The 17,204-nt window shown below is 48.0% G+C and overlaps 49 pseudogenes; all 49 read left to right on the top strand.

The window, feature by feature from the left end:
- Nucleotides 1–125: 125 nt before the first annotated feature.
- Nucleotides 126–299, top strand: LOC143791037 (U2 spliceosomal RNA; annotated as a pseudogene).
- A 176-nt stretch (nt 300–475) lies between these two features.
- LOC143791036 (U2 spliceosomal RNA) lies at nt 476–649 on the top strand (annotated as a pseudogene).
- A 176-nt stretch (nt 650–825) lies between these two features.
- Nucleotides 826–977, top strand: LOC143791073 (U2 spliceosomal RNA; annotated as a pseudogene).
- A 198-nt stretch (nt 978–1,175) lies between these two features.
- On the top strand, nt 1,176–1,349 carry LOC143791161 (U2 spliceosomal RNA; annotated as a pseudogene).
- Nucleotides 1,350–1,525: 176 nt separating this feature from the next.
- LOC143791120 (U2 spliceosomal RNA) lies at nt 1,526–1,699 on the top strand (annotated as a pseudogene).
- Nucleotides 1,700–1,875: 176 nt separating this feature from the next.
- LOC143790986 (U2 spliceosomal RNA) lies at nt 1,876–2,049 on the top strand (annotated as a pseudogene).
- A 174-nt stretch (nt 2,050–2,223) lies between these two features.
- LOC143791013 (U2 spliceosomal RNA) lies at nt 2,224–2,397 on the top strand (annotated as a pseudogene).
- A 176-nt stretch (nt 2,398–2,573) lies between these two features.
- Nucleotides 2,574–2,725, top strand: LOC143791071 (U2 spliceosomal RNA; annotated as a pseudogene).
- Nucleotides 2,726–2,923: 198 nt separating this feature from the next.
- LOC143791179 (U2 spliceosomal RNA) lies at nt 2,924–3,097 on the top strand (annotated as a pseudogene).
- A 176-nt stretch (nt 3,098–3,273) lies between these two features.
- LOC143790912 (U2 spliceosomal RNA) lies at nt 3,274–3,485 on the top strand (annotated as a pseudogene).
- Nucleotides 3,486–3,623: 138 nt separating this feature from the next.
- On the top strand, nt 3,624–3,797 carry LOC143790815 (U2 spliceosomal RNA; annotated as a pseudogene).
- A 175-nt stretch (nt 3,798–3,972) lies between these two features.
- On the top strand, nt 3,973–4,146 carry LOC143790839 (U2 spliceosomal RNA; annotated as a pseudogene).
- Nucleotides 4,147–4,322: 176 nt separating this feature from the next.
- LOC143790799 (U2 spliceosomal RNA) lies at nt 4,323–4,534 on the top strand (annotated as a pseudogene).
- A 138-nt stretch (nt 4,535–4,672) lies between these two features.
- On the top strand, nt 4,673–4,846 carry LOC143790927 (U2 spliceosomal RNA; annotated as a pseudogene).
- Nucleotides 4,847–5,022: 176 nt separating this feature from the next.
- On the top strand, nt 5,023–5,196 carry LOC143790953 (U2 spliceosomal RNA; annotated as a pseudogene).
- A 176-nt stretch (nt 5,197–5,372) lies between these two features.
- On the top strand, nt 5,373–5,546 carry LOC143790838 (U2 spliceosomal RNA; annotated as a pseudogene).
- A 176-nt stretch (nt 5,547–5,722) lies between these two features.
- LOC143791100 (U2 spliceosomal RNA) lies at nt 5,723–5,896 on the top strand (annotated as a pseudogene).
- A 176-nt stretch (nt 5,897–6,072) lies between these two features.
- Nucleotides 6,073–6,246, top strand: LOC143791083 (U2 spliceosomal RNA; annotated as a pseudogene).
- A 176-nt stretch (nt 6,247–6,422) lies between these two features.
- LOC143790837 (U2 spliceosomal RNA) lies at nt 6,423–6,596 on the top strand (annotated as a pseudogene).
- Nucleotides 6,597–6,772: 176 nt separating this feature from the next.
- LOC143790921 (U2 spliceosomal RNA) lies at nt 6,773–6,946 on the top strand (annotated as a pseudogene).
- Nucleotides 6,947–7,121: 175 nt separating this feature from the next.
- LOC143790836 (U2 spliceosomal RNA) lies at nt 7,122–7,295 on the top strand (annotated as a pseudogene).
- Nucleotides 7,296–7,471: 176 nt separating this feature from the next.
- LOC143790835 (U2 spliceosomal RNA) lies at nt 7,472–7,645 on the top strand (annotated as a pseudogene).
- Nucleotides 7,646–7,821: 176 nt separating this feature from the next.
- Nucleotides 7,822–8,033, top strand: LOC143790811 (U2 spliceosomal RNA; annotated as a pseudogene).
- Nucleotides 8,034–8,171: 138 nt separating this feature from the next.
- LOC143790926 (U2 spliceosomal RNA) lies at nt 8,172–8,345 on the top strand (annotated as a pseudogene).
- A 176-nt stretch (nt 8,346–8,521) lies between these two features.
- On the top strand, nt 8,522–8,695 carry LOC143790952 (U2 spliceosomal RNA; annotated as a pseudogene).
- Nucleotides 8,696–8,871: 176 nt separating this feature from the next.
- Nucleotides 8,872–9,045, top strand: LOC143790834 (U2 spliceosomal RNA; annotated as a pseudogene).
- A 176-nt stretch (nt 9,046–9,221) lies between these two features.
- On the top strand, nt 9,222–9,395 carry LOC143791202 (U2 spliceosomal RNA; annotated as a pseudogene).
- Nucleotides 9,396–9,571: 176 nt separating this feature from the next.
- Nucleotides 9,572–9,745, top strand: LOC143791046 (U2 spliceosomal RNA; annotated as a pseudogene).
- A 176-nt stretch (nt 9,746–9,921) lies between these two features.
- LOC143791072 (U2 spliceosomal RNA) lies at nt 9,922–10,095 on the top strand (annotated as a pseudogene).
- A 176-nt stretch (nt 10,096–10,271) lies between these two features.
- On the top strand, nt 10,272–10,445 carry LOC143790833 (U2 spliceosomal RNA; annotated as a pseudogene).
- A 176-nt stretch (nt 10,446–10,621) lies between these two features.
- Nucleotides 10,622–10,795, top strand: LOC143791245 (U2 spliceosomal RNA; annotated as a pseudogene).
- A 176-nt stretch (nt 10,796–10,971) lies between these two features.
- LOC143790832 (U2 spliceosomal RNA) lies at nt 10,972–11,145 on the top strand (annotated as a pseudogene).
- Nucleotides 11,146–11,321: 176 nt separating this feature from the next.
- On the top strand, nt 11,322–11,495 carry LOC143790831 (U2 spliceosomal RNA; annotated as a pseudogene).
- Nucleotides 11,496–11,671: 176 nt separating this feature from the next.
- LOC143790798 (U2 spliceosomal RNA) lies at nt 11,672–11,883 on the top strand (annotated as a pseudogene).
- A 138-nt stretch (nt 11,884–12,021) lies between these two features.
- LOC143790925 (U2 spliceosomal RNA) lies at nt 12,022–12,195 on the top strand (annotated as a pseudogene).
- A 176-nt stretch (nt 12,196–12,371) lies between these two features.
- On the top strand, nt 12,372–12,549 carry LOC143791143 (U2 spliceosomal RNA; annotated as a pseudogene).
- Nucleotides 12,550–12,715: 166 nt separating this feature from the next.
- On the top strand, nt 12,716–12,889 carry LOC143790829 (U2 spliceosomal RNA; annotated as a pseudogene).
- A 176-nt stretch (nt 12,890–13,065) lies between these two features.
- Nucleotides 13,066–13,239, top strand: LOC143791147 (U2 spliceosomal RNA; annotated as a pseudogene).
- Nucleotides 13,240–13,415: 176 nt separating this feature from the next.
- LOC143791227 (U2 spliceosomal RNA) lies at nt 13,416–13,590 on the top strand (annotated as a pseudogene).
- A 176-nt stretch (nt 13,591–13,766) lies between these two features.
- On the top strand, nt 13,767–13,978 carry LOC143790797 (U2 spliceosomal RNA; annotated as a pseudogene).
- Nucleotides 13,979–14,116: 138 nt separating this feature from the next.
- LOC143790924 (U2 spliceosomal RNA) lies at nt 14,117–14,290 on the top strand (annotated as a pseudogene).
- A 176-nt stretch (nt 14,291–14,466) lies between these two features.
- LOC143790951 (U2 spliceosomal RNA) lies at nt 14,467–14,640 on the top strand (annotated as a pseudogene).
- Nucleotides 14,641–14,816: 176 nt separating this feature from the next.
- Nucleotides 14,817–14,990, top strand: LOC143790828 (U2 spliceosomal RNA; annotated as a pseudogene).
- Nucleotides 14,991–15,166: 176 nt separating this feature from the next.
- LOC143791099 (U2 spliceosomal RNA) lies at nt 15,167–15,340 on the top strand (annotated as a pseudogene).
- Nucleotides 15,341–15,516: 176 nt separating this feature from the next.
- Nucleotides 15,517–15,691, top strand: LOC143791225 (U2 spliceosomal RNA; annotated as a pseudogene).
- Nucleotides 15,692–15,867: 176 nt separating this feature from the next.
- Nucleotides 15,868–16,041, top strand: LOC143790827 (U2 spliceosomal RNA; annotated as a pseudogene).
- A 176-nt stretch (nt 16,042–16,217) lies between these two features.
- LOC143791136 (U2 spliceosomal RNA) lies at nt 16,218–16,391 on the top strand (annotated as a pseudogene).
- A 176-nt stretch (nt 16,392–16,567) lies between these two features.
- LOC143790902 (U2 spliceosomal RNA) lies at nt 16,568–16,741 on the top strand (annotated as a pseudogene).
- A 176-nt stretch (nt 16,742–16,917) lies between these two features.
- Nucleotides 16,918–17,069, top strand: LOC143791070 (U2 spliceosomal RNA; annotated as a pseudogene).
- The last annotated feature ends 135 nt before the right edge of the window (nt 17,070–17,204 follow it).

The raw sequence follows: 17,204 nt of genomic DNA, 5'->3' as shown, positions 1-17,204 counted from the left end.
CTGTCATCAACAGAGCATCCAGAGTTTCTGGAAATGTCTTCCCTGCGGCAATCTTTTGCTACGTCTCCACAGTGGGTGTCGGTTGTAGGCCTTGGTGCGGCCCAAGTGGCAAACCATTTCTGATCAACTCTTCTCGGCCAAATGGCTCAAGATCAAGTGTAGTGTCTGTTCTTATTAGTTTAATATCTGATACGTCCCCTATTTGGGGACCATATATTAAATGGATTTTTGGAACAGGGAGCTGGAAATGGAGCTTGCTTTGTCGCACGGAACCTTCACGGGGATGGAGGGTGTGGTTATGCAGATTCAAAACGCGTTGCGCACAGCTTGAACACATGCACACCGCAGAACTGTCATCGATAGAGCATCCAGAGTTTCTGGAAATGTCTTCCCTGCGGCGATCTTTTGCTACGTCTCCACAGTGGATGTCGGTTGTAGGCCTTGGTGCGGCCCAAGTGGCAAACCATTTCTGATCATCTCTTCTCGGCCAAATGGCTCAAGATCAAGCGTAGTGTCTGTTCTTATTAGTTTAATATCTGATGCGTCCCCTATTTGGGGACCATATATTAAATGGATTTTTGGAACAGGGAGCTGGAAATGGAGCTTGCTTTGTCACACGGAACCTTCACGGGGATGGAGGGTGTGGTTAGGCAGATTCAAAATGCGTTGCGCACAGCTTGAACACATGCACACCGCAGAACTGTCGTCGACAGAGCATCCAGAGTTTCTGGAAATGTCTTCCCTGCGGCGATCTTTTGCTACATCTCCACAGTGGATGTCGGTTGTAGGCCTTGGTGCGGCCCAAGTGGCAAACCATTTCTGATCATCTCTTCTCGGCCAAATGGCTCAAGATCAAGCGTAGTGTCTGTTCTTATTAGTTTAATATCTGATACGTCCCCTATTTGGGGACCATATATTAAATGGATTTTTGGAACAGGGAGCTGGAAATGGAGCTTGATCTGTCACACGGAACCTTCACGGGGATGGAGGGTGTGGTTATGCAGATTCAAAACGCGTTGCGCACAGCTTGAACACATGCACACCGCAGAACTGTCGTCGACAGAGCATCCAGAGTTTCTGGAAATGTATTCCCTGCGGCAATCTTTTGCTACGTCTCCACAGTGGGTGTCGGTTGTAGGCCTTGGTGCGGCCCAAGTGGCAAACCATTTCTGATCATCTCTTCTCGGCCAAATGGCTCAAGATCAAGCGTAGTGCCTGTTCTTATTAATTTAATATCTGATACGTCCCCTATTTGGGGACCATATATTAAATGGATTTTTGGAACAGGGAGCTGGAAATGGAGCTTGCTTTGTCACACGGAACCTTCATGGGGATGGAGGGTGTGGTTATGCAGATTCAAAACGCGTTGCGCACAGCTTGAACACATGCACACCGCAGAACTGTCATCGATAGAGCATCCAGAGTTTCTGGAAATGTCTTCCCTGCGGCAATCTTTTGCTACATCTCCACAGTGGGTGTCGGTTGTAGGTCTTGGTGCGGCCCAAGTGGCAAACCATTTCTGATCATCTCTTCTCGGCCAAATGGCTCAAGATCAAGCGTAGTGCCTGTTCTTATTAGTTTAATATCTGATACATCCCCTATTTGGGGACCATATATTAAATGGATTTTTGGAACAGGGAGCTGGAAATGGAGCTTGCTTTGTCACACGGAACCTTCATGGGGATGGAGGGTGTGGTTATGCAGATTCAAAACGCGTTGCGCACAGCTTGAACACATGCACACCGCAGAACTGTCATCGATAGAGCATCCAGAGTTTCTGGAAATGTCTTCCCTGCGGCAATCTTTTGCTACATCTCCACAGTGGGTGTCGGTTGTAGGTCTTGGTGCGGCCCAAGTGGCAAACCATTTCTGATCATCTCTTCTCGGCCAAATGGCTCAAGATCAAGCGTAGTGCCTGTTCTTATTAGTTTAATATCTGATACGTCCCCTATTTGGGGACCATATATTAAATGGATTTTTGGAACAGGGAGCTGGAAATGGAGCTTGCTTTGTCACACGGAACCTTCATGGGGATGGAGGGTGTGGTTATGCAGATTCAAAACGCGTTGCGCACAGCTTGAACACATGCACACCGCAGAACTGTCATCGACAGAGCATCCAGAGTTTCTGGAAATGTCTTCCCTGCGGCAATCTTTTGCTACGTCTCCACAGTGGGTGTCGGTTGTAGGCCTTGGTGCGGCCCGTGGCAAACCATTTCTGATCATCTCTTCTCGGCCAAATGGCTCAAGATCAAGCGTAGTGTCTGTTCTTATTAGTTTAATATCTGATTGGTCCCCTATTTGGGGACCATATATTAAATGGATTTTTGGAACAGGGAGCTGGAAATGGAGCTTGCTTTGTCACACTTAACCTTCACAGGGATGGAGGGTGTGGTTATGCAGATTCAAAACGCGTTGCGCACAGCTTGAACACATGCACACCGCAGAACTGTCATCGATAGAGCATCCAGAGTTTCTGGAAATGTCTTCCCTGCGGCGATCTTTTGCTACATCTCCACAGTGGATGTCGGTTGTAGGCCTTGGTGCGGCCCAAGTGGCAAACCATTTCTGATCATCTCTTCTCGGCCAAATGGCTCAAGATCAAGCGTAGTGTCTGTTCTTATTAGTTTAATATCTGATACGTCCCCTATTTGGGGACCATATATTAAATGGATTTTTGGAACAGGGAGCTGGAAATGGAGCTTGATCTGTCACACGGAACCTTCACGGGGATGGAGGGTGTGGTTATGCAGATTCAAAACGCGTTGCGCACAGCTTGAACACATGCACACCGCAGAACTGTCGTCGACAGAGCATCCAGAGTTTCTGGAAATGTCTTCCCTGCGGCAATCTTTTGCTACGTCTCCACAGTGGGTGTCGGTTGTAGGCCTTGGTGCGGCCCAAGTGGCAAACCATTTCTGATCATCTCTTCTCGGCCAAATGGCTCAAGATCAAGCGTAGTGCCTGTTCTTATTAATTTAATATCTGATACGTCCCCTATTTGGGGACCATATATTAAATGGATTTTTGGAACAGGGAGCTGGAAATGGAGCTTGCTTTGTCACACGGAACCTTCACGGGGATGGAGGGTGTGGTTATGCAGATTCAAAACGCGTTGCGCACAGCTTGAACACATGCACACCGCAGAACTGTCATCGACAGAGCATCCAGAGTTTCTGGAAATGTCTTCCCTGCGGCAATCTTTTGCTACGTCTCCACAGTGGGTGTCGGTTGTAGGCCTTGGTGCGGCCCAAGTGGCAAATCATTTCTGATCATCTCTTCTCGGCCAAATGGCTCAAGATCAAGCGTAGTGTCTGTTCTTATTAGTTTAATATCTGATACGTCCCCTATTTGGGGACCATATATTAAATGGATTTTTGGAACAGGGAGCTGGAAATGGAGCTTGCTTTGTCGCACGGAACCATCACGGGGGTGGAGGGTGTGGTTATGCAGATTCAAAACGCGTTTCGCACAGCTTGAACACATGCACACCGCAGAACTGTCATCGACAGATCATCCAGAGTTTCTGGAAATGTCTTCCCTGCGGCAATCTTTTGCTACGTCTCCACAGTGGGTGTCGGTTGTAGGCCTTGGTGCGGCCCAAGTGGCAAACCATTTCTGATCATCTCTTCTCGGCCAAATGGCTCAAGATCAAGTGTGGTGTCTGTTCTTATTAGTTTAATATCTGATACGTCCCCTATTTGGGGACCATATATTAAATGGATTTTTGGAACAGGGAGCTGGAAATGGAGCTTGCTTTGTCGCACGGAACCTTCACGGGGATGGAGGGTGTGGTTATGCAGATTCAAAACGCGTTGCGCACAGCTTGAACACATGCACACCGCAGAACTGTCATCGATAGAGCATCCAGAGTTTCTGGAAATGTCTTCCCTGCGGCAATCTTTTGCTACGTCTCACAGTGGATGTCGGTTGTAGGCCTTGGTGCGGCCCAAGTGGCAAACCATTTCTGATCATCTCTTCTCGGCCAAATGGCTCAAGATCAAGCGTAGTGTCTGTTCTTATTAGTTTAATATCTGATACGTCCCCTATTTGGGGACCATATATTAAATGGATTTTTGGAACAGGGAGCTGGAAATGGAGCTTGCTTTGTCACACGGAACCTTCACGGGGATGGAGGGTGTGGTTATGCAGATTCAAAACGCGTTGCGCACAGCTTGAACACATGCACACCGCAGAACTGTCATCGACAGAGCATCCAGAGTTTCTGGAAATGTCTTCCCTGCGGCAATCTTTTGCTACGTCTCCACAGTGGGTGTCGGTTGTAGGCCTTGGTGCGGCCCAAGTGGCAAATCATTTCTGATCATCTCTTCTCGGCCAAATGGCTCAAGATCAAGCGTAGTGTCTGTTCTTATTAGTTTAATATCTGATACGTCCCCTATTTGGGGACCATATATTAAATGGATTTTTGGAACAGGGAGCTGGAAATGGAGCTTGCTTTGTCGCACGGAACCATCACGGGGGTGGAGGGTGTGGTTATGCAGATTCAAAACGCGTTTCACACAGCTTGAACACATGCACACCGCAGAACTGTCATCGACAGATCATCCAGAGTTTCTGGAAATGTCTTCCCTGCGGCAATCTTTTGCTACGTCTCCACAGTGGGTGTCGGTTGTAGGCCTTGGTGCGGCCCAAGTGGCAAACCATTTCTGATCATCTCTTCTTGGCCAAATGGCTCAAGATCAAGCGTAGTGTCTGTTCTTATTAGTTTAATATCTGATACGTCCCCTATTTGGGGACCATATATTAAATGGATTTTTGGAACAGGGAGCTGGAAATGGAGCTTGCTTTGTCACACGGAACCTTCACGGGGATGGAGGGTGTGGTTATGCAGATTCAAAACGCGTTGCGCACAGCTTGAACACATGCACACCGCAGAACTGTCATCGACAGAGCATCCAGAGTTTCTGGAAATGTCTTCCCTGCGGCAATCTTTTGCTACGTCTCCACAGTGGGTGTCGGTTGTAGGCCTTGGTGCGGCCCAAGTGGCAAACCATTTCTGATCAACTCTTCTCGGCCAAATGGCTCAAGATCAAGTGTAGTGTCTGTCCTTATTAGTTTAATATCTGATACGTCCCCTATTTGGGGACCATATATTAAATGGATTTTTGGAACAGGGAGCTGGAAATGGAGCTTGCTTTGTCGCACGGAACCTTCACGGGGATGGAGGGTGTGGTTATGCAGATTCAAAACGCGTTGCGCAGAGCTTGAACACATGCACACCGCAGAACTGTCATCGACAGAGCATCCAGAGTTTCTGGAAATGTCTTCCCTGCGGCAATCTTTTGCTACGTCTCCACAGTGGGTGTCGGTTGTAGGCCTTGGTGCGGCCCAAGTGGCAAACCATTTCTGATCATCTCTTCTCGGCCAAATGGCTCAAGATCAAGCGTAGTGTCTGTTCTTATTAGTTTAATATCTGATACGTCCCCTATTTGGGGACCATATATTAAATGGATTTTTGGAACAGGGAGCTGGAAATGGAGCTTGCTTTGTCACACGGAACCTTCACGGGGATGGAGGGTGTGGTTATGCAGATTCAAAACGCGTTGCGCACAGCTTGAACACATGCACACCGCAGAACTGTCATCGACAGAGCATCCAGAGTTTCTGGAAATGTCTTCCCTGCGGCAATCTTTTGCTACGTCTCCACAGTGGGTGTCGGTTGTAGGCCTTGGTGCGGCCCAAGTGGCAAACCATTTCTGATCATCTCTTCTCGGCCAAATGGCTCAAGATCAAGCGTAGTGTCTGTTCTTATTAGTTTAATATCTGTTACGTCCCCTATTTGGGGACCATATATTAAATGGATTTTTGGAACAGGGAGCTGGAAATGGAGCTTGCTTTGTCACACGGAACCTTCACGGGGATGGAGGGTGTGGTTATGCAGATTCAAAACGCGTTGCGCACAGCTTGAACACATGCACACCGCAGAACTGTCATCGACAGAGCATCCAGAGTTTCTGGAAATGTCTTCCCTGCGGCAATCTTTTGCTACGTCTCCACAGTGGGTGTCGGTTGTAGGCCTTGGTGCGGCCCAAGTGGCAAACCATTTCTGATCATCTCTTCTCGGCCAAATGGCTCAAGATCAAGCGTAGTGTCTGTTCTTATTAGTTTAATATCTGATACGTCCCCTATTTGGGGACCATATATTAAATGGATTTTTGGAACAGGGAGCTGGAAATGGAGCTTGCTTTGTCGCACGGAACCTTCACGGGGGTGGAGGGTGTGGTTATGCAGATTCAAAATGCGTTTCGCACAGCTTGAACACATGCACACCGCAGAACTGTCATCGACAGATCATCCAGAGTTTCTGGAAATGTCTTCCCTGCGGCAATCTTTTGCTACGTCTCCACAGTGGGTGTCGGTTGTAGGCCTTGGTGCGGCCCAAGTGGCAAACCATTTCTGATCATCTCTTCTCGGCCAAATGGCTCAAGATCAAGCGTAGTGTCTGTTCTTATTAGTTTAATATCTGATACGTCCCCTATTTGGGGACCATATATTAAATGGATTTTTGGAACAGGGAGCTGGAAATGGAGCTTGCTTTGTCACACGGAACCTTCACGGGGATGGAGGGTGTGGTTATGCAGATTCAAAACGCGTTGCGCACAGCTTGAACACATGCACACCGCAGAACTGTCATCAACAGAGCATCCAGAGTTTCTGGAAATGTCTTCCCTGCGGCAATCTTTTGCTACGTCTCCACAGTGGGTGTCGGTTGTAGGCCTTGGTGCGGCCCAAGTGGCAAACCATTTCTGATCAACTCTTCTCGGCCAAATGGCTCAAGATCAAGTGTAGTGCCTGTTCTTATTAGTTTAATATCTGATACGTCCCCTATTTGGGGACCATATATTAAATGGATTTTTGGAACAGGGAGCTGGAAATGGAGCTTGCTTTGTCGCACGGAACCTTCACGGGGATGGAGGGTGTGGTTATGCAGATTCAAAATGCGTTGCGCACAGCTTGAACACATGCACACCGCAGAACTGTCATCGATAGAGCATCCAGAGTTTCTGGAAATGTCTTCCCTGCGGCAATCTTTTGCTACGTCTCACAGTGGATGTCGGTTGTAGGCCTTGGTGCGGCCCAAGTGGCAAACCATTTCTGATCATCTCTTCTCGGCCAAATGGCTCAAGATCAAGCGTAGTGTCTGTTCTTATTAGTTTAATATCTGATACGTCCCCTATTTGGGGACCATATATTAAATGGATTTTTGGAACAGGGAGCTGGAAATGGAGCTTGCTTTGTCACACGGAACCTTCACGGGGATGGAGGGTGTGGTTATGCAGATTCAAAACGCGTTGCGCACAGCTTGAACACATGCACACCGCAGAACTGTCATCGACAGAGCATCCAGAGTTTCTGGAAATGTCTTCCCTGCGGCAATCTTTTGCTACGTCTCCACAGTGGGTGTCGGTTGTAGGCCTTGGTGCGGCCCAAGTGGCAAACCATTTCTGATCATCTCTTCTCGGCCAAATGGCTCAAGATCAAGCGTAGTGTCTGTTCTTATTAGTTTAATATCTGATACGTCCCCTATTTGGGGACCATATATTAAATGGATTTTTGGAACAGGGAGCTGGAAATGGAGCTTGCTTTGTCACACGGAACCTTCACGGGGATGGAGGGTGTGGTTATGCAGATTCAAAACGCGTTGCGCACAGCTTGAACACATGCACACCGCAGAACTGTCATCGACAGAGCATCCAGAGTTTCTGGAAATGTCTTCCCTGCGGCAATCTTTTGCTACGTCTCCACAGTGGGTGTCGGTTGTAGGCCTTGGTGCGGCCCAAGTGGCAAATCATTTCTGATCATCTCTTCTCGGCCAAATGGCTCAAGATCAAGCGTAGTGTCTGTTCTTATTAGTTTAATATCTGATACGTCCCCTATTTGGGGACCATATATTAAATGGATTTTTGGAACAGGGAGCTGGAAATGGAGCTTGCTTTGTCGCACGGAACCATCACGGGGGTGGAGGGTGTGGTTATGGAGATTCAAAACGCGTTTCACACAGCTTGAACACATGCACACCGCAGAACTGTCATCGACAGATCATCCAGAGTTTCTGGAAATGTCTTCCCTGCGGCAATCTTTTGCTACGTCTCCACAGTGGGTGTCGGTTGTAGGCCTTGGTGCGGCCCAAGTGGCAAACCATTTCTGATCATCTCTTCTTGGCCAAATGGCTCAAGATCAAGCGTAGTGTCTGTTCTTATTAGTTTAATATCTGATACGTCCCCTATTTGGGGACCATATATTAAATGGATTTTTGGAACAGGGAGCTGGAAATGGAGCTTGCTTTGTCACACGGAACCTTCACGGGGATGGAGGGTGTGGTTATGCAGATTCAAAACGCGTTGCGCACAGCTTGAACACATGCACACCGCAGAACTGTCATCGACAGAGCATCCAGAGTTTCTGGAAATGTCTTCCCTGCGGCAATCTTTTGCTACGTCTCCACAGTGGGTGTCGGTTGTAGGCCTTGGTGCGGCCCAAGTGGCAAACCATTTCTGATCAACTCTTCTCGGCCAAATGGCTCAAGATCAAGTGTAGTGTCTGTCCTTATTAGTTTAATATCTGATACGTCCCCTATTTGGGGACCATATATTAAATGGATTTTTGGAACAGGGAGCTGGAAATGGAGCTTGCTTTGTCGCACGGAACCTTCACGGGGATGGAGGGTGTGGTTATGCAGATTCAAAACGCGTTGCGCAGAGCTTGAACACATGCACACCGCAGAACTGTCATCGACAGAGCATCCAGAGTTTCTGGAAATGTCTTCCCTGTGGCAATCTTTTGCTACGTCTCCACAGTGGGTGTCGGTTGTAGGCCTTGGTGCGGCCCAAGTGGCAAACCATTTCTGATCATCTCTTCTCGGCCAAATGGCTCAAGATCAAGCGTAGTGTCTGTTCTTATTAGTTTAATATCTGATACGTCCCCTATTTGGGGACCATATATTAAATGGATTTTTGGAACAGGGAGCTGGAAATGGAGCTTGCTTTGTCACACGGAACCTTCACGGGGATGGAGGGTGTGGTTATGCAGATTCAAAACGCGTTGCGCACAGCTTGAACACATGCACACCGCAGAACTGTCATCGACAGAGCATCCAGAGTTTCTGGAAATGTCTTCCCTGCGGCAATCTTTTGCTACGTCTCCACAGTGGGTGTCGGTTGTAGGCCTTGGTGCGGCCCAAGTGGCAAACCATTTCTGATCATCTCTTCTCGGCCAAATGGCTCAAGATCAAGCGTAGTGTCTGTTCATATTAGTTTAATATCTGTTACGTCCCCTATTTGGGGACCATATATTAAATGGATTTTTGGAACAGGGAGCTGGAAATGGAGCTTGCTTTGTCACACGGAACCTTCACGGGGATGGAGGGTGTGGTTATGCAGATTCAAAACGCGTTGCGCACAGCTTGAACACATGCACACCGCAGAACTGTCATCAACAGAGCATCCAGAGTTTCTGGAAATGTCTTCCCTGCGGCAATCTTTTGCTACGTCTTAACAGTGGGTGTCGGTTGTAGGCCTTGGTGCGGCCCAAGTGGCAAACCATTTCTGATCATCTCTTCTCGGCCAAATGGATCAAGATCAAGCGTAGTGTCTGTTCTTATTAGTTTAATATCTGATACGTCCCCTATTTGGGGACCATATATTAAATGGATTTTTGGAACAGGGAGCTGGAAATGGAGCTTGCTTTGTCACACTGAACCTTCACGGGGATGGAGGGTGTGGTTATGCAGATTCAAAACGCGTTGCGCACAGCTTGAACACATGCACACCGCAGAACTGTCATCAACAGAGCATCCAGAGTTTCTGGAAATGTCTTCCCTGCGGCAATCTTTTGCTACGTCTCCACAGTGGGTGTCGGTTGTAGGCCTTGGTGCGGCCCAAGTGGCAAACCATTTCTGATCATCTCTTCTCGGCCAAATGGCTCAAGATCAAGCGTAGTGTCTGTTCTTATTAGTTTAATATCTGATACGTCCCCTATTTGGGGACCATATATTAAATGGATTTTTGGAACAGGGAGCTGGAAATGGAGCTTGCTTTGTCGCACGGAACCTTCACGGGGGTGGAGGGTGTGGTTATGCAGATTCAAAATGCGTTTCGCACAGCTTGAACACATGCACACCGCAGAACTGTCATCGACAGATCATCCAGAGTTTCTGGAAATGTCTTCCCTGCGGCAATCTTTTGCTACGTCTCCACAGTGGGTGTCGGTTGTAGGCCTTGGTGCGGCCCAAGTGGCAAACCATTTCTGATCATCTCTTCTCGGCCAAATGGCTCAAGATCAAGCGTAGTGTCTGTTCTTATTAGTTTAATATCTGATACGTCCCCTATTTGGGGACCATATATTAAATGGATTTTTGGAACAGGGAGCTGGAAATGGAGCTTGCTTTGTCACACGGAACCTTCACGGGGATGGAGGGTGTGGTTATGCAGATTCAAAACGCGTTGCGCACAGCTTGAACACATGCACACCGCAGAACTGTCATCAACAGAGCATCCAGAGTTTCTGGAAATGTCTTCCCTGCGGCAATCTTTTGCTACGTCTCCACAGTGGGTGTCGGTTGTAGGCCTTGGTGCGGCCCAAGTGGCAAACCATTTCTGATCAACTCTTCTCGGCCAAATGGCTCAAGATCAAGTGTAGTGTCTGTTCTTATTAGTTTAATATCTGATACGTCCCCTATTTGGGGACCATATATTAAATGGATTTTTGGAACAGGGAGCTGGAAATGGAGCTTGCTTTGTCACACGGAACCTTCACGGGGATGGAGGGTGTGGTTATGCAGATTCAAAACGCGTTGCGCACAGCTTGAACACATGCACACCGCAGAACTGTCATCGACAGATCATCCAGAGTTTCTGGAAATGTCTTCCCTGCGGCAATCTTTTGCTACGTCTCCACAGTGGGTGTCGGTTGTAGGCCTTGGTGCGGCCCAAGTGGCAAACCATTTCTGATCATCTCTTCTCGGCCAAATGGCTCAAGATCAAGCGTAGTGTCTGTTCTTATTAGTTTAATATCTGATACGTCCCCTATTTGGGGACCATATATTAAATGGATTTTTGGAACAGGGAGCTGGAAATGGAGCTTGCTTTGTCACACGGAACCTTCACGGGGATGGAGGGTGTGGTTATGCAGATTCAAAACGCGTTGCGCACAGCTTGAACACATGCACACCGCAGAACTGTCATCGACAGAGCATCCAGAGTTTCTGGAAATGTCTTCCCTGCGGCAATCTTTTGCTACGTCTCCACAGTGGGTGTCGGTTGTAGGCCTTGGTGCGGCCCAAGTGGCAAACCATTTCTGATCATCTCTTCTCGGCCAAATGGCTCAAGATCAAGCGTAGTGTCTGTTCTTATTAGTTTAATATCTGATACGTCCCCTATTTGGGGACCATATATTAAATGGATTTTTGGAACAGGGAGCTGGAAATGGAGCTTGCTTTGTCACACGGAACCTTCACGGGGATGGAGGGTGTGGTTATGCAGATTCAAAACGCGTTGCGCACAGCTTGAACACATGCACACCGCAGAACTGTCATCGACAGAGCATCCAGAGTTTCTGGAAATGTCTTCCCTGCGGCAATCTTTTGCTACGTCTCCACAGTGGGTGTCGGTTGTAGGCCTTGGTGCGGCCCAAGTGGCAAATCATTTCTGATCATCTCTTCTCGGCCAAATGGCTCAAGATCAAGCGTAGTGTCTGTTCTTATTAGTTTAATATCTGATACGTCCCCTATTTGGGGACCATATATTAAATGGATTTTTGGAACAGGGAGCTGGAAATGGAGCTTGCTTTGTCGCACGGAACCATCACGGGGGTGGAGGGTGTGGTTATGCAGATTCAAAACGCGTTTCACACAGCTTGAACACATGCACACCGCAGAACTGTCATCGACAGATCATCCAGAGTTTCTGGAAATGTCTTCCCTGCGGCAATCTTTTGCTACGTCTCCACAGTGGGTGTCGGTTGTAGGCCTTGGTGCGGCCCAAGTGGCAAACCATTTCTGATCATCTCTTCTTGGCCAAATGGCTCAAGATCAAGCGTAGTGTCTGTTCTTATTAGTTTAATATCTGATACGTCCCCTATTTGGGGACCATATATTAAATGGATTTTTGGAACAGGGAGCTGGAAATGGAGCTTGCTTTGTCACACGGAACCTTCACGGGGATGGAGGGTGTGGTTATGCAGATTCAAAACGCGTTGCGCACAGCTTGAACACATGCACACCGCAGAACTGTCATCGACAGAGCATCCAGAGTTTCTGGAAATGTCTTCCCTGCGGCAATCTTTTGCTACGTCTCCACAGTGGGTGTCGGTTGTAGGCCTTGGTGCGGCCCAAGTGGCAAACCATTTCTGATCAACTCTTCTCGGCCAAATGGCTCAAGATCAAGTGTAGTGTCTGTCCTTATTAGTTTAATATCTGATACGTCCCCTATTTGGGGACCATATATTAAATGGATTTTTGGAACAGGGAGCTGGAAATGGAGCTTGCTTTGTCGCACGGAACGGGGATGGAGGGTGTGGTTATGCAGATTCAAAACGCGTTGCGCAGAGCTTGAACACATGCACACCGCAGAACTGTCATCGACAGAGCATCCAGAGTTTCTGGAAATGTCTTCCCTGCGGCAATCTTTTGCTACGTCTCCACAGTGGGTGTCGGTTGTAGGCCTTGGTGCGGCCCAAGTGGCAAACCATTTCTGATCATCTCTTCTCGGCCAAATGGCTCAAGATCAAGCGTAGTGTCTGTTCTTATTAGTTTAATATCTGATACGTCCCCTATTTGGGGACCATATATTAAATGGATTTTTGGAACAGGGAGCTGGAAATGGAGCTTGCTTTGTCACACGGAACCTTCACGGGGATGGAGGGTGTGGTTATGCAGATTCAAAACGCGTTGCGCACAGCTTGAACACATGCACACCGCAGAACTGTCATCGACAGAGCATCCAGAGTTTCTGGAAATGTCTTCCCTGCGGCAATCTTTTGCTACGTCTCCACAGTGGGTGTCGGTTGTAGGCCTTGGTGCGGCCCAAGTGGCAAACCATTTCTGATCATCTCTTCTCGGCCAAATGGCTCAAGATCAAGCGTAGTGTCTGTTCTTATTAGTTTAATATCTGTTACGTCCCCTATTTGGGGACCATGTATTAAATGGATTTTTGGAACAGGGAGCTGGAAATGGAGCTTGCTTTGTCACACGGAACCTTCACGGGGATGGAGGGTGTGGTTATGCAGATTCAAAACGCGTTGCGCACAGCTTGAACACATGCACACCGCAGAACTGTCATCAACAGAGCATCCAGAGTTTCTGGAAATGTCTTCCCTGCGGCAATCTTTTGCTACGTCTTAACAGTGGGTGTCGGTTGTAGGCCTTGGTGCGGCCCAAGTGGCAAACCATTTCTGATCATCTCTTCTCGGCCAAATGGATCAAGATCAAGCGTAGTGTCTGGTTCTTATTAGTTTAATATCTGATACGTCCCCTATTTGGGGACCATGTATTAAATGGATTTTTGGAACAGGGAGCTGGAAATGGAGCTTGCTTTGTCACACGGAACCTTCACGGGGATGGAGGGTGTGGTTATGCAGATTCAAAACGCGTTGCGCACAGCTTGAACACATGCACACCGCAGAACTGTCATCGACAGAGCATCCAGAGTTTCTGGAAATGTCTTCCCTGCGGCAATCTTTTGCTACGTCTCCACAGTGGGTGTCGGTTGTAGGCCTTGGTGCGGCCCAAGTGGCAAATCATTTCTGATCATCTCTTCTCGGCCAAATGGCTCAAGATCAAGCGTAGTGTCTGTTCTTATTAGTTTAATATCTGATACGTCCCCTATTTGGGGACCATATATTAAATGGATTTTTGGAACAGGGAGCTGGAAATGGAGCTTGCTTTGTCGCACGGAACCATCACGGGGGTGGAGGGTGTGGTTATGCAGATTCAAAACGCGTTTCACACAGCTTGAACACATGCACACCGCAGAACTGTCATCGACAGATCATCCAGAGTTTCTGGAAATGTCTTCCCTGCGGCAATCTTTTGCTACGTCTCCACAGTGGGTGTCGGTTGTAGGCCTTGGTGCGGCCCAAGTGGCAAACCATTTCTGATCATCTCTTCTTGGCCAAATGGCTCAAGATCAAGCGTAGTGTCTGTTCTTATTAGTTTAATATCTGATACGTCCCCTATTTGGGGACCATATATTAAATGGATTTTTGGAACAGGGAGCTGGAAATGGAGCTTGCTTTGTCACACGGAACCTTCACGGGGATGGAGGGTGTGGTTATGCAGATTCAAAACGCGTTGCGCACAGCTTGAACACATGCACACCGCAGAACTGTCATCGACAGAGCATCCAGAGTTTCTGGAAATGTCTTCCCTGCGGCAATCTTTTGCTACGTCTCCACAGTGGGTGTCGGTTGTAGGCCTTGGTGCGGCCCAAGTGGCAAACCATTTCTGATCAACTCTTCTCGGCCAAATGGCTCAAGATCAAGTGTAGTGTCTGTCCTTATTAGTTTAATATCTGATACGTCCCCTATTTGGGGACCATATATTAAATGGATTTTTGGAACAGGGAGCTGGAAATGGAGCTTGCTTTGTCGCACGGAACCTTCACGGGGATGGAGGGTGTGGTTATGCAGATTCAAAACGCGTTGCGCAGAGCTTGAACACATGCACACCGCAGAACTGTCATCGACAGAGCATCCAGAGTTTCTGGAAATGTCTTCCCTGCGGCAATCTTTTGCTACGTCTCCACAGTGGGTGTCGGTTGTAGGCCTTGGTGCGGCCCAAGTGGCAAACCATTTCTGATCATCTCTTCTCGGCCAAATGGCTCAAGATCAAGCGTAGTGTCTGTTCTTATTAGTTTAATATCTGATACGTCCCCTATTTGGGGACCATATATTAAATGGATTTTTGGAACAGGGAGCTGGAAATGGAGCTTGCTTTGTCACACGGAACCTTCACGGGGATGGAGGGTGTGGTTATGCAGATTCAAAACGCGTTGCGCACAGCTTGAACACATGCACACCGCAGAACTGTCATCGACAGAGCATCCAGAGTTTCTGGAAATGTCTTCCCTGCGGCAATCTTTTGCTACGTCTCCACAGTGGGTGTCGGTTGTAGGCCTTGGTGCGGCCCAAGTGGCAAACCATTTCTGATCATCTCTTCTCGGCCAAATGGCTCAAGATCAAGCGTAGTGTCTGTTCTTATTAGTTTAATATCTGTTACGTCCCCTATTTGGGGACCATATATTAAATGGATTTTTGGAACAGGGAGCTGGAAATGGAGCTTGCTTTGTCACACGGAACCTTCACGGGGATGGAGGGTGTGGTTATGCAGATTCAAAACGCGTTGCGCACAGCTTGAACACATGCACACCGCAGAACTGTCATCAACAGAGCATCCAGAGTTTCTGGAAATGTCTTCCCTGCGGCAATCTTTTGCTACGTCTTAACAGTGGGTGTCGGTTGTAGGCCTTGGTGCGGCCCAAGTGGCAAACCATTTCTGATCATCTCTTCTCGGCCAAATGGATCAAGATCAAGCGTAGTGTCTGGTTCTTATTAGTTTAATATCTGATACGTCCCCTATTTGGGGACCATGTATTAAATGGATTTTTGGAACAGGGAGCTGGAAATGGAGCTTGCTTTGTCACACGGAACCTTCACGGGGATGGAGGGTGTGGTTATGCAGATTCAAAACGCGTTGCGCACAGCTTGAACACATGCACACCGCAGAACTGTCATCGACAGAGCATCCAGAGTTTCTGGAAATGTCTTCCCTGCGGCAATCTTTTGCTACGTCTCCACAGTGGGTGTCGGTTGTAGGCCTTGGTGCGGCCCAAGTGGCAAACCATTTCTGATCATCTCTTCTCGGCCAAATGGCTCAAGATCAAGCGTAGTGTCTGTTCTTATTAGTTTAATATCTGATACGTCCCCTATTTGGGGACCATATATTAAATGGATTTTTGGAACAGGGAGCTGGAAATGGAGCTTGCTTTGTCACACGGAACCTTCACGGGGATGGAGGGTGTGGTTATGCAGATTCAAAACGCGTTGCGCACAGCTTGAACACATGCACACCGCAGAACTGTCATCAACAGAGCATCCAGAGTTTCTGGAAATGTCTTCCCTGCGGCAATCTTTTGCTACGTCTCCACAGTGGGTGTCGGTTGTAGGCCTTGGTGCGGCCCAAGTGGCAAACCATTTCTGATCATCTCTTCTCGGCCAAATGGCTCAAGATCAAGCGTAGTGTCTGTTCTTATTAGTTTAATATCTGATACGTCCCCTATTTGAGGACCATGTATTAAATGGATTTTTGGAACAGGGAGCTGGAAATGGAGCTTGCTTTGTCACACGGAACCTTCACGGGGATGGAGGGTGTGGTTATGCAGATTCAAAACGCGTTGCGCACAGCTTGAACACATGCACACCGCAGAACTGTCATCAACAGAGCATCCAGAGTTTCTGGAAATGTCTTCCCTGCGGCAATCTTTTGCTACGTCTCCACAGTGGGTGTCGGTTGTAGGCCTTGGTGCGGCCCAAGTGGCAAACCATTTCTGATCATCTCTTCTCGGCCAAATGGCTCAAGATCAAGCGTAGTGTCTGTTCTTATTAGTTTAATATCTGATACGTCCCCTATTTGGGGACCATATATTAAATGGATTTTTGGAACAGGGAGCTGGAAATGGAGCTTGCTTTGTCACACGGAACCTTCACGGGGATGGAGGGTGTGGTTAGGCAGATTCAAAATGCGTTGCGCACAGCTTGAACACATGCACACCGCAGAACTGTCGTCGACAGAGCATCCAGAGTTTCTGGAAATGTCTTCCCTGCGGCGATCTTTTGCTACATCTCCACAGTGGATGTCGGTTGTAGGCCTTGGTGCGGCCCAAGTGGCAAACCATTTCTGATCATCTCTTCTCGGCCAAATGGCTCAAGATCAAGCGTAGTGTCTGTTCTTATTAGTTTAATATCTGATACGTCCCCTATTTGGGGACCATATATTAAATGGATTTTTGGAACAGGGAGCTGGAAATGGAGCTTGATCTGTCACACGGAACCTTCACGGGGATGGAGGGTGTGGTTATGCAGATTCAAAACGCGTTGCGCACAGCTTGAACACATGCACACCGCAGAACTGTCGTCGACAGAGCATCCAGAGTTTCTGGAAATGTCTTCCCTGCGGCAATCTTTTGCTAC

The sequence above is a fragment of the Ranitomeya variabilis genome, unplaced genomic scaffold, assembly GCF_051348905.1.
Source record: "Ranitomeya variabilis isolate aRanVar5 unplaced genomic scaffold, aRanVar5.hap1 Scaffold_552, whole genome shotgun sequence".
Classification (NCBI taxonomy): domain Eukaryota; kingdom Metazoa; phylum Chordata; class Amphibia; order Anura; family Dendrobatidae; genus Ranitomeya; species Ranitomeya variabilis.
Note: the sequence above shows the minus strand (reverse complement) of the source record. Positions and strands in the feature narration are given on the sequence as shown.